This window comes from Podarcis gaigeae (genome assembly GCF_964106915.1).
Source record: "Podarcis gaigeae genome assembly, chromosome: 16".
Lineage (NCBI taxonomy): Eukaryota > Metazoa > Chordata > Lepidosauria > Squamata > Lacertidae > Podarcis > Podarcis gaigeae.
The window spans coordinates 36,410,184-36,422,892 of NC_139693.1; the positions used below are offsets into that span (position 1 = coordinate 36,410,184).

Here is a 12,709-nt window from a genome sequence, read left to right on the forward strand (position 1 = left end):
AAGCTTGTAGGTGTACAGACCAGATGTGGCCCTCAAGGCCACTTTATCTGGACCTTAGGACTCTCCCCATCCATCGATCCCCTCCCCAGATTACAGCCTTCAGCCTTGCTTCACAACTTCCTTGATGGAATGCACCCTTCAACTCTGATAATGCCCCTTTACTTCCCTGGATGGAAGGTAGAGATGTGGACGTGTGTGTAGAAATCACAGAGTACTACACAAAGGCAAAATTTACATCTCTTGCATCACACCCATGTTTGCCACTGGCCCTGCTGACCAAGGGCATTTATTGTTTAAAAAGAGAAACAGAATTTTTATAACCATAAACTCTACTAAGCATTTTGCATAAAATATACATTAAAATGATCAATGAAAGGCAGAAGGAAGAAAGAAGTTCACTTTAAAAAAATCAAAGAAACATAAGCAAAATCAGCAGGTGTAGAATGAACATTATAGGGCCCTTGTTAAAGTGCTTGATCCACAGATCAAAATGATCAAGTGGTTCTTGGAAGGTTGCCAGAAGAGAATGTGGCTGGAAAAGATTCCTCACCTGTTACTTATGAGGATCACCTGCTTTTCTGGCTGAGCTGTAATAAGCCAGTTAAACGATAACACTGAAAGCAAAGTAAACCCCATCTTCACAAGGCCTTTTAAAAAAAGCTCTCCATAATAAGCAAAACTGCTTGACAGGAATCTGAAACTAGGATCTGATTTCTCCTCCACCTGTGTCTGAAAACAGAAAATGAAATAATAAGAGGTGGAGGGGTCTGTTTGATGGTTGCTGCATCCCTTTATTCTCCAGAACTGAGCCAGATCACTTTGGTACTTTGGTGCTTTGCTGAATTTCCTAACAATAGTGCAAGCGCTTTGAACTTGTGAGCGTTTCAGAGCCACGCTGCATGAAGGGGAATGATTTGATGCCATTCACATCTGAAGGCACACGTGTACACAAGGGGGGGGGGGCAGGGGACACATGAAAGAAACCTTACCCTCAGGTCAACATCATTCCATGGGGTAAGCTGCCTTTGAAGCTTGGCTTCCTAAGTTTGAACTATTGATTTGAACTAAACAGCCACACTTTCATCTAAAAAAGGAGAGAGCTGCACGTTCATTCCGCTGCGTGCTGAAAGAAGGTTCAGACTGGTGCAGAACCATAGGGATAAGTTCTAACTAGGGTTGGATAAATCTCTCTTTTTCGCCCAATCCCCCCTCCAAATCTCAAGTTCAGTTCTGCACATTCCCACATCAGGTTGCAATTTATGTTTTGAAGAAACACACTCCTGAAAATTCATCCACATTTTACTGTGAATTTCTCCCGATACACATTTTGCAAAATTATTTCCTGCTATGTAATGCATTTTGCTATTTCCAGAACTATTTGGATTTTGATATTTTCGCCTTACGATATATGCATACTAGCACACATTACTAGGCTAGAAAACTGCATTGCAAAATTCAGGAGACGTGAATTTTGAAGGGTGGCTGTGTTTTGGTTCATGTATAGTTTCTGAAAGTGTGGATTAGGTAGGTTTACCTTTAAATGAAAACTGAAGCACATTTTCCCTCCATCCCTAGTTCTCCCTCTCTGTTCTCCACTCAGCTTCCCTCAACACCCATAATTCCAAACCACATAAGAAGTTTCCCATTGTGGACTGCTAATAAAATCATAGAATTGTAGAGATGGAATGGACGACCAAAAAGTAATGTGAGAATCACGGCTAAATAATCCCTGGCAGATGGCCATGCAATTTCTGCTTAAAACCTCCAATGAAGGAGAGTCCACCACCTTCTGAGGTAGTCTGTTCCACTGTTGAACAGGTGTTATAATCGGAAAGTTATTCCTAAGGTTTAGTTGGAATTTCCCTTCTTGTAACTTAAATCCATTGGTTTGGGTCCCATCCTGTGATGCAGCAGTAAACAAGCTTGTTCCATCTTCTAAGGGACAGCCTTTCAAATATATGAAGATGGCTTTCATATCACTTCTCAGTTTTCTCCTCTCCATACCCAACTCCCTCAATAGTTTCTCATAAGGCTTGGTTTCCAGACCCTTGACCTCCTCCTCCTCCTTCTCCTCCTTCTCCTCCTTCTCCACCTTCTTATTTTAATTATACCCTGCCCATCTGACTGGGTTTCCCCAGCCACTTTGGGTGGCTCCCAACAGAATATTAACAATACAATAAAACACATTGGCCATCTTCCTCTGTACGCATTCCAGCTTATGAATGTCCTTCTTAAACTGTGGTGCCCAGAACTGGACACACTTCTCCAGGTGGGGTCTGAACAAGGCAGAATAGAGTGGTACTAATACTTCCTTAGATCTGGAAACTATGATGCAGCCTAGAATTGTTTCAGCCTTTTTTCTTACTTCCCCTGCTGCTGCATCACAGTGATGACTCCAGTTGCTCACATTATTGCTGCCTCCCAGGAGGGTCGCGGGTGGCGCTGTGGGTAAAACCTCAGTGCCTAGGACTTGCCGATCGTATGGTCGGCGGTTCGAATACCCACGGCGGGGTGAGCTCCCGTTGTTCGGTCCCAGCTCCTGCCCACCTAGCAGTTCGAAAGCACCCTTAAGTGCAAGTAGATAAATAGGTACCGCTTTATAGTAGGAAAGTAAATGGTGTTTCCGTGTGCTGCGCTGGTGCTGGCTCACCAGAGCAGCTTCGTCATGCTGGCCACGTGACCTGGAAGTGTCTCCGGACAGTGCTGGCCCCTGGCCTCTTAAGCGAGATGGGCGCGCAACCCCAGAGTCGGTCACAACTGGCCCGTATGGCAGGGGTACCTTTACCTTTACCAAGGAGGGAAAGGGGAAGGTGGTGGCAGCATGGTTGGTGTGGTCCAAACACAGCAGCAGAGCCAGTCCAGTGCTGCCACCAGTCTGTTTGCACCACACTGTGACCAACAACCTCTACTGGCTAAAAGGGAATTCTGCAGACTGAAGTTTCCTGCTGTCGTTGCAACATTCTGACCTGGAAACTCTGAAAGTCAGCTGCGGTAGAGGGGTGGGGATAGCAGCATGAGGTTGTGAAGCCAAGAATTAGTGTAAGGAGGGAGACGTTCATTCATATATTGATCTGAGTCAAGCAGGCAAGTCATGGGCTGCCATCACCTTGTACACATCTATTGTAATGCTTAATCTTCTTCCATGCTAATATTTCCAGCCTCCTTAGTTCACCCGCCCCAGACATCCTGAATACAGCTGCACTGTCAATACTCATTAGGATCCCACCACAGAGAACTGTCTCGGCTGATCTGTTTAATCGCTCTCCTGGCCACATTTAGCCTCTATCCCTCTTGCAAGCTGATGATTTATTATCCTTGCTAATTGTCTATTGTCTCGCTGTCAACTTGTTAGCTGGCAATGGGTAATTCCATACCTCTCTTTTACAAACTTGGAACCTTGCAAGATGCTGTAACAAGCTGAGGAACTGGGAAAAGGCAAAATCTGCCATCCACTAGGATGAAAATAACCTGGGGTTTCCTATTGGAACGTAGAACTTCATCCCTCACCTTTTTTTTCTTCCTTATCCTGCTCAGCACCACCTGTGATCTGGTCTGCTGGGTACCTTCTGCATCAAGTTAACAGATTTAACAGCTAAGTCACAGGATAGTCACGCTCTCAGTATTAAACGCCTTGGCGTGCTGTGTGTAATCCCATGCCAAATCAAACATGGCACACTGCCCTGCAGATAAATGTTAGGGCATTACGTGGAATTTAAAGTCATAGGAGGCTGCCTCATACCAAGACTGACCAACATTCTGTCTAGCTCAGCATCCTCCACGTTGACTCCTAGTAGCTTTCCAGGGTTTCAGGGATAGGTCACTCCCAGCCCTATGCTGGGGATTGAACCTGAGACCTTCCACATGCAAGGCAGACGCTCTGCCACTAAGCGGGAAAACACAGGAAGAGAAAATGCTGTTGTACCCAGGTCCCGCTTGCAGGTTCCCCACAGGCACCTGGGTGGCCACTGTGAGAACAGGATGCCAGACTATATGGGCCAGTTGTTCTTCTGTTCAAGTAGCAGAATTTTTGGAAACAGAAAGCTGGCAGCCACAGCTGATAGGAAATGTGAGACCTAGTCAGCTCCATGGGGAAGGGCTGTGTCATTTGCCCCTAGATTCTCACCTGCAGGAAGGAAGGCTCTGTCATTAGAAGGCTGGTATAGCCTGGCTTTAAAAGGCCACAGGTGGCGCTGTGGGTTAAACCACAAAGCCTAGGACTTGCCGATCAGAAGGTTGGCGGTTCGAATCCCCGCAACGGGGTGAGCTCCCGTTCCTCAGTCCCTGCTCCTGCCAACCTAGCAGTTCGAAAGCACGTCAAAGTGCAAGTAGGCAAATAGGTACCGCTCCGGCGGGAAGGTAAACGGCGTTTCTGTGCGCTGCTCTGGTTCGTCATAAGCGGCTTAGTCATGCTGGCCACATGACCCGGAAGCTGTACACCGGCTCCCTCAGCCAATAAAGCAAGATGAGCGCCGCAACCCCAGAGTCGGTAACGACTGGACCTAATGGTTAGGGGTCCCTTTACCTTTACCTTTATATCCTGGCTTAGCTTAATAAAGATGCAGCCACATAGAAAATGGGTCCCATTTTGTGGGGTTCCACAAAATGAAAGAGTGGTGGAGGGCATTCTCCACCTGACAAAAGTGGCCAAACTCATAAAAGGTCTTGCCTGAGAGACTGGGATGAGACAGAGCACATAAAGTAACATTTATTCATTTGTTTGCTACATTCATGTGCCACTGATAGGCTGATAGAGGGGCTTTCACTGTTTCACTTTGTCCTCTGATGTTGTGAGGCAGAAAGTCTACTGGGAGATGAAGAACCAATTGGCAATTAGTCATAGCTAGTCCAGTGATGGGGGCCTAAGTGTCTCGCCTTTACCTTCGAAGCAAGTAGTCTAGTGAAATGGTCACTGATGAAGACATCCTCTGAGGCAACCAGGTAGAAATTAAATGTGGGAGGTTCATGTGCACATATATGAACCAAGGAAGGGGTTGCACAAATGCCTCCAATCACCCATTACTTTATCTGTGGGGATAGGGGTAAGGCATTTGTTCACACCTCCTGCACAGGAAGTGTGGGTGAATGTACAGTCTTAACCACTTCTGTGGGTCATTGTGTGAGCAAAGGTTAAATGTGGGATGAGATTGAGTTTTCCTCATCCCTCCCCCCTCATTTTCCTTGTGTAACATGACTACTGTATTTTAATACTTTGTTGGAAGCCGCCCAGCCAGATGGGTGGGGTATAAATAATAATAATAATAATAATAATAATAATATATTATTATTATTATTATTATTATTATTATTATTATTATTATTAATTTAACTGCAATCCTGAAGCCACACTGGCAGCCTTTTTTCACTGAAGCGCACTGAACAAATGACTTGAGCAGCCAATGGAACAAAACAATGTGAACGTGGCTATTCGTTTAGCCAAAAAATAATTATGGTTTGAACTTGTCTCAGTTTCAAAGCCCCTAGCAAACCACGGACAGCACACCCCAAGTAGAATTTGATGTAAGAGTTTCCAAATCTGACTGAAATGAAATGTTTTGTGGAGCATCCTCCCTCCCCAGCTCTCCCTGCTCCATTCCTCTCCCCACTTCTGAACGGCAAGGTTTGAATAATGACGACTTTGCTCAACGCAGGAAGATTTCCATCAGCTTTCCTCAGCTTGGGTAATCACAGTACAGATATACGAGATTCCTGTGTAATAAATGGCCATAAGGGCATTACATAAATCTCCTTATGTTTGAAAAGGATAAATGTAAAGCAAACATCTCATAACTTAGTTGTATCATTAGCTATAAATAGAAGAGAGAAAGAGGGAGGAAGGAAGCACATGAGATACATGGACTTTTTGCTACACCTGCGAGGGATGGCAATGAATTCAAAGGATGGGTAGGTCAGGCAGTTTACATGCTCTGGTCAACCCTGATTGAGCTATTGGCTGTCAGGATTGGACTGGGATTGGAACAGGGAGTCTCGGAGTCCCAGATCCAACTGTAGACCACTCCAGGGTGGTTTGGAAGCCCCCGAAAAAGTCTAGAACAGTGGTTCCCAATTAGCTAATTACTGATGACCCCCTATTTCCAGGCCATGGACCCATTACTTTTGACATTTTGATAACTCTATGGTAGTTCCCTGTGCAAAGCAATTTTTTAAAGAAAATGTGGGGTAGCCCCTAATATTCAAAGGATTTTAGTTATTCTAAAAAACAAATATGTGATGTTAGTACAAACTGCCTATCCCCGGGCAGTAGGAAATACTTGTCTCTATTGCTCTAATACAATTGATTTTAAGAAAGCAATTGTGTCCCTAATTTGCAAGTGTTCTATATGCAGAAGGCTATTTATATGAGAGCACATTCAAACATGCAACTCCTTACTTGTAACCTGAGATGGTATATCTTAGCAAAACTTTGCAGCATATGGTTCTGCTAACTGAGGGATCTTACACCTTCAAGACATGGGTGAAAGTTTGGTGAGCTCTTGATAAAGTATTGGTGAAGAGTGAGTAGAAAACAGCTGGAATTTTGCACTGTTGGTACAAAAGTAGTAGTAGTAGTAGTAGTAATTTACCTATTTATCTACTTGCACTGGCATGCTTTTGAACTGCTAGATTGGCAGGAGCTGGGACAGAGCAACAGGAGCTCACCCCGTTGCAGGGATTCGAACTGCCAACCTTCTGATTGTCAAGCACAAGAGGCTCACTGGTTTAGACCACAGCACCACTGCTGCAGCGGGAAGGTACATGGTATTTCCGTGTTCTCTGGTTTCCGTCATGGTGTTCCATTGCGCCAGAAGCGGTTTAGTCATGCTGACCACATGACCCAGAAAGCCATCTGTGGACAAACACCAGCTCCCTGGTCCCGAAAGTGAGATGAGCGCCGCACCCCACAGTTGCCTTTGACTGGACTTAACCGTCCAGGGGTCCTTTACCTTTTACCTAGTAGTAATTTATTCTTATTATTTAGTGCCCAAGTTTCATCCCTGGCTCAAAGAGATTAGTTAAATAAAATAATATTAGTTAAATAAAATACTTATTTGGAGTGAAGTCTTTATTCCTGCTGATTACCCATTTTATTTATCAGGATTCTGCCGTGCATCCGTTTCCTCTCACCCCAAATGTAGCCACATAGCTTCCCACAGAAAACAAGAAAACAACATCCATTCAGGCTGCCTTTTGCACTAAACAGGCCTAGGTGATGCATTGATACATCACCCAGGACTGGTATGAACCAGGCAAAAGAACTCAAAGAGGAAAGAAAGCAAGGCTAGTGAGGAGGGTGACTTGGAGACAGTCCCAAGGGTCAGACAGGGAGGCTAGAGTGCTGCCTTTGGTCCCTGGGTTTAATGTTCACCATCCCTGATGCAGAGTATTCTATAAAGTGGTAGTATTCTCTCTCCCTCTCCCTCTCCTGCTCTCTCACTACCTACATTTAATCTTCAGCTTTGCTAGTATCAAGAACACCACATTTTTCTTTACATCTGTTTTCTATCTGACTAAGAGGCCATGCATTCTGATTAATCCTAGAGGCAGACCAAAATAGCAGGTTGGGTTCTGCATTTCCAAAGGGAGAATGTCCATTGCTGCTGCGTCCAGCAAAGCCTTTCTATGAGCAGGCTCCTTTTTTGTGTGCCTCGCATGGAGTGAAACACAAGAACGTAATGTCATTGGTTCATCCAGTTCAGTACTGTCTACACTGACTGGCAGTGCCTCTCCAGGGTTTCAAATAGAAGACTTTCCCTGTTTTAGCTGAAGATGCCAGGAATTGAGCCTGGACCTCCTGCATGCAAACTACACGGTCTGTTGCTGAGCTATTAAGCTTCCTAAGAAGATAACGTGAGATTCTAGTCCTCATGGATCTGAAAGAAGGGCAAAATGCAATAGGAACATAGGAATGTCAGGCCATTCTAATTTTTTCCACTGTCATCTGCCATTATGGGGCAACATCTTGTACCTAATCCCATGTAAGACCTGCTGTCATTGGGAAATGATATCAACCCAAATGTCAAGCACAGAGAGTTGGTCTTCTTTCGTACGACAGGAGCAAGACAAATACGATGGAAGCTCAGTTCTTGAAAATCTTTGTTGAATGATTTGGAAACTGAATGTCGGAAACCCGGTAGTAATTGCTTCCATTTTTGAACATGCCTCGAAAGTCAAACGGCTTCCACTGCATGTTTTCCCCATTTTTTCAAAGGATTTTGCCAACAACCCATTGATCCTCGGTTTTTGAACGTTTTGGAACAGTCTTCTGCAACGGATTATGTTCGAAAACCAAGGTTCCACTGTTGTTGCTTTCAACTGGGAAAAAAGCCTCCTCCTGCCACAGAAGATTGGATCGAATACATGTAAAATATAGTATTTCTGCTTATCTCACCATTCTTCTAATTTTCTCATCTTTACAATTTTAAATTCAGTTCTCCACATTTGCATATCAGCTGGCAATTTATTTCTGGTTTGCTTTTTTTGTTTTAAAAAAAGCCTTCATGAAAATTCATCATTATTTTTGTGCAAATTTCCACGAACAATGAACAAATGCATTGCTACCTCCCCCTCCCCCCGGGCTTTAAATTGCTTTTATATATTGCATTTTACCTTCTCAAGTTGCACTGAGACTTTTTACTGTGAAAAGTGACTGATAAATGTACCGTATATTTTTTTTGTTTGACATGCTCGGTAACATGAACATTTTTAAAGGCACACTTTATCCTAGTATATGCATATTTGTTTAATACATCACTTGGCTGGAAAACTCCACAGCAAAATTTGAAGAAGCAAGCTTTTCAAAGGGTGGCTGCAAGTTGTTTGCATATTGTTTCAGGAAGTGAAAATTAAGGAGGTTCTTCTTTCAGCGCAAACAGAAATGAATCTCTCCCCCACCTGTACTCTTGGGGAACAGTTTGAGGAAATGCCAGATAAGGAGTAAAAACGTAGAGCAATGTCCGTTTTAGGATGCTGATGTAAGAGCAGCACAATGTTTAGTCCAGTCTCCCATTGCACCATTTCTTTTTGTGTATGTTTGTGTAAATGCTTTTTATTAACTTATTATTACAGCATATACACACATGACACTTAGAAAACAAACTACAAAAGAAAACACAAAATAAATGATAAACAGATATTCATAAATCCTCAAATATCTGCACATGGACTTATGTTATCTAATCTTTAGTTCTTATTCTATTCTAATAGACTTCCTCCTCAACGTGGGTCTGATTTTAAACTGGATAAACTGTTTCACCGCACCATTTCGAAAGGTTGCAGCAGAAGTCTTTACAATCAGCCTCAGACGTTCCACTCAGCTGGCAGGTGTCACGCAGATTATCTCATCAACTTAACCAAAGCTGCTTCCAGGACAATCAGTTTCCTTTCCTTCCCCCATATTTTTACAAGGTTGGAGACAAATAATACCTCCCCCAAGAGCTGAATGTGATATGCAGTTGTGCACACATGGATTGGTTATAGTAGGACAAACATAGGAATCTTCCCTCTATTGAGCCAAGTGATGGGTCTACCTAGCTCAGTATTGTCTACACTGACAGGCAGCAGCGTGCCAGGTTTTCAGACAGGGGTCCTTTCCAGCCCAATTTAAAGATGCCAGAAACTGAAATGGACACTGTGCACAGCAGATGATCTATCATGGACCAATGGCTCTTCCCCAAATAAATATCCAACTTAAAACCTGATATCAGAACATAGGAAATTGCCTTATACAGAGTCAGACCACCTGGACTGGCTTCCTAGGATTTCAGACTATACGCCCTCCTTAGTCCTACCTTGGAGGTACCAAGGATTGAACTGGGGACCTTCTGCATGCAAAGCAGATGCTCCACCTCTGAGCTACAGCACTTCCTCTTGCAATGTGTCTGTGTCAAAGGGTCTTGAGCTGGGCTTGAAGCAGGAACCAGGACTGATGTCAATCATAGAATTATAGTATCGTAGAATTGTAGAGTTGGAAGGTACCCCAAAGGTCATCTGGTCCAAGCCTCTGCAATGCAGGAATCTCAGCTAAAGCATCCATGACAGATGGCCATCCAACCTCTGCTGTAAAACCTCCAAGGAAGGAGAGCCCACCATCTCCCTAAGGAGACTGTTCCACTGCCGAACAGCTCTTACGGTCAGAACGTTCTTCCTAATGTTTAGTCGGAATTTCCTTTCTTGCAGGTGGATCGCTTCCCAGATTGCTGCCTCCCTCTCTGCACAGTATTTCAGTCAGATATTGGCAGGTTTACATCAAGATCATGACTAGGTGGCAGATAACCACCATTTTTAAATTTCCCCATGATAGACTCATCGAACTGTAGGATTGGAAGGGGCCCAAAGAGTCATCTAGCCCAACCCTCTGCAATGCCCTGCAATGCTTCATTAGGGACAGTACTGTACTGTTTTTGAGGGACAGGGGGCAGGCAAGTGTGGGGGACTCCCTGGTCCTGAATGGGGTAACTGTGCCCCTGAAGGACCAGCTGCGCAGCCTGGGAGTCATTTTGGACTCACAGCTGTCCATGGAGGCGCAGGTCAATTCTGTGTCCAGGGCGGCTGTCTATCAGCTCCATCTGGTACGCAGGCTGAGACCCTACCTGCCCACAGACTGTCTCACCACAGTGGTGCATGCTCTAGTTATCTCCCACTTGGACTACTGCAATGCGCTCTACGTGGGGCTACCTTTGAAGGTGACCCAGAAACTACAACTAATCCAGAATGCGGCAGCTAGACTGACTGGGAGTGGCCGTCGGGACCACATAACACCAGTCCTAAAGGATCTTCACTGGCTCCCAGTATGTTTCCAAGTACAATTCAAAGTGTTGGTGCTGACCTTTACAGCCCTGAATGGCCTCGGTCCAGTATACCTGAAGGAGCATCTCCACCCTTATCGTTCTGCCCAGACACTGAGGTCCAGCGCCGAGGGCCTTCTGGTGGTTCCCTCATTGTGAGAAGTGAGGTTACAGAGAACCAGACAGAGGGCCTTCTCAGTACTGGTGCCCATGCTGTGGAACGCCCTCCCATCAGATGTCAAGGAAATAAGCAGCTATTTTATTTTTAAAAGACATCTGAAGGCAGCCCTGTTTAGGGAAGTTTTAAATATTTAATGCTGTATTGTTTCTAACACTCGACTGGGAGCCACCCAGAGTGGCTGGGGAAACTCAGCCAGATGGGCGGGGTATAAATAATAATAATAATAATAATAATAATATTATTATTATTATTATTATTATTATTATTATTATTATTGTTAGAATGTCAACAGCAGTGGCCAAACTTGGTCACTTGGTGCTGACAAGAATACTGGGAATGGTGGTAAATTAATGTATGGTACAGGGCTAGGCAATAGGATTGTACTAGCAACTGCCCAGTGCGACAACCTATTGACACTGGATTTCATGGAACCTAATCTAGAACATTAGAACATAGCAGTGGAAGATAGGAGTGCCTGGTGTGCTCTGGTCCATTCTGGTCCATGGGGTCACGAAGAGTTGGACAGAACTAAACGACTAAACAACAACAACAATCTAGAACATAATGGACACACACACAGGCTTTATAATCTTTGTCAGTCACAGAACATAGCAGTACAATAGTACTACGCCTGTGGCTTCCCTAAGCCTGGTATAAGTCAGTGTGGTGTAGTGGTTAGAGTGTCAGACAAGGGACCTGAGAGACCTAGGATCAAGCCCCTGCTTGGTCATGGAGCTCACTGGTCAGTGACTTTGGGCCAGTCACTGCCTCTCAGTCTAGGCTGTTGTGGAGATTAATTGAATAGCAAAACCATGGACATCACCTTGAGCTGCTTGGTGAAAAAAAGTTGCATATAAATGCAATAAATATAAGAAACAAGAAAATAAAAAATGGCCTTCTAATCTTCACAGTCAGTGGAGCAGCATTCCTGGCTAGTGAACTTCAGATTCTGGCTCAAATCCTTATTCTAGTAAGTGGCGCCAGGGCAGCAACATAATGGTAAATTTTGAAGCTGCTTATTTTGGAGGTGCTTGCCATGATAGCTCCTATGACTATGCCCCCAAGGAGAGTCTGAAATGCAGGCAGCTCTCCCTCCCCTATCTATATATCCACACACACATACAGTATATACCGTAATGCCCAATTTATTAGTACCAGCATGAGTGCAATCTTATGCATAGTTTCTTTGGAGTAAATTCCACTGAACTCAGTGCTGTACAAAGCACATTGACCTTTCAACCAATTAAGGACTTTGGCAAGCTGGAAATGAAATTGTCTGCTTTTAATTAGGAATGAAAACAACCTTGCAAAGAAGTGCAATCATTTAAACCATTAGTGGGAACCAGGGACACCTTCAAAGAAAAGGAAGGGCGTATCCAACCTCTGCTTGACCATTTTTTCCCCCTTTTCACTGCCTTCTTCAATGTTAAGCTGTCACAAACAAACTTGAAAGCCTTGTTATCACCTCATTTGGTCGACAGAGCAGGCGGGGCCCATCAGTTACCCAAGCGTTCCAGCAGAAGATGTCTTTACTGCTGCTCTGAAAAATGTCCCAGAGCTGCATTCATATTCACCTACATCAGGGATTTTGGGCTAGAAACCATAGCCACTGGTCAAGATTCAGGCATGCCAACTCACTAACTGGCCCTGGCTGTGACAGTCTACAAACTGGAAGCAACAATAGCAAGATCATAATCCTTCAACTCTCTTTTAGAAATTATTTTCTGTTTCTAGCCTCCGGAGGGCT

At 44.2% G+C, this 12,709-nt stretch overlaps 1 protein-coding gene across 2 annotated transcripts in view; it reads right to left on the bottom strand.

Annotated features, from left to right (window-relative positions):
• The window catches only part of LOC310833894 (transmembrane protein 132C-like), a 251,125-nt gene that overhangs the window by 150,144 nt on the left and 88,272 nt on the right, over window positions 1-12,709 (bottom strand). The gene's annotated exons all lie outside the window — the stretch shown is intronic.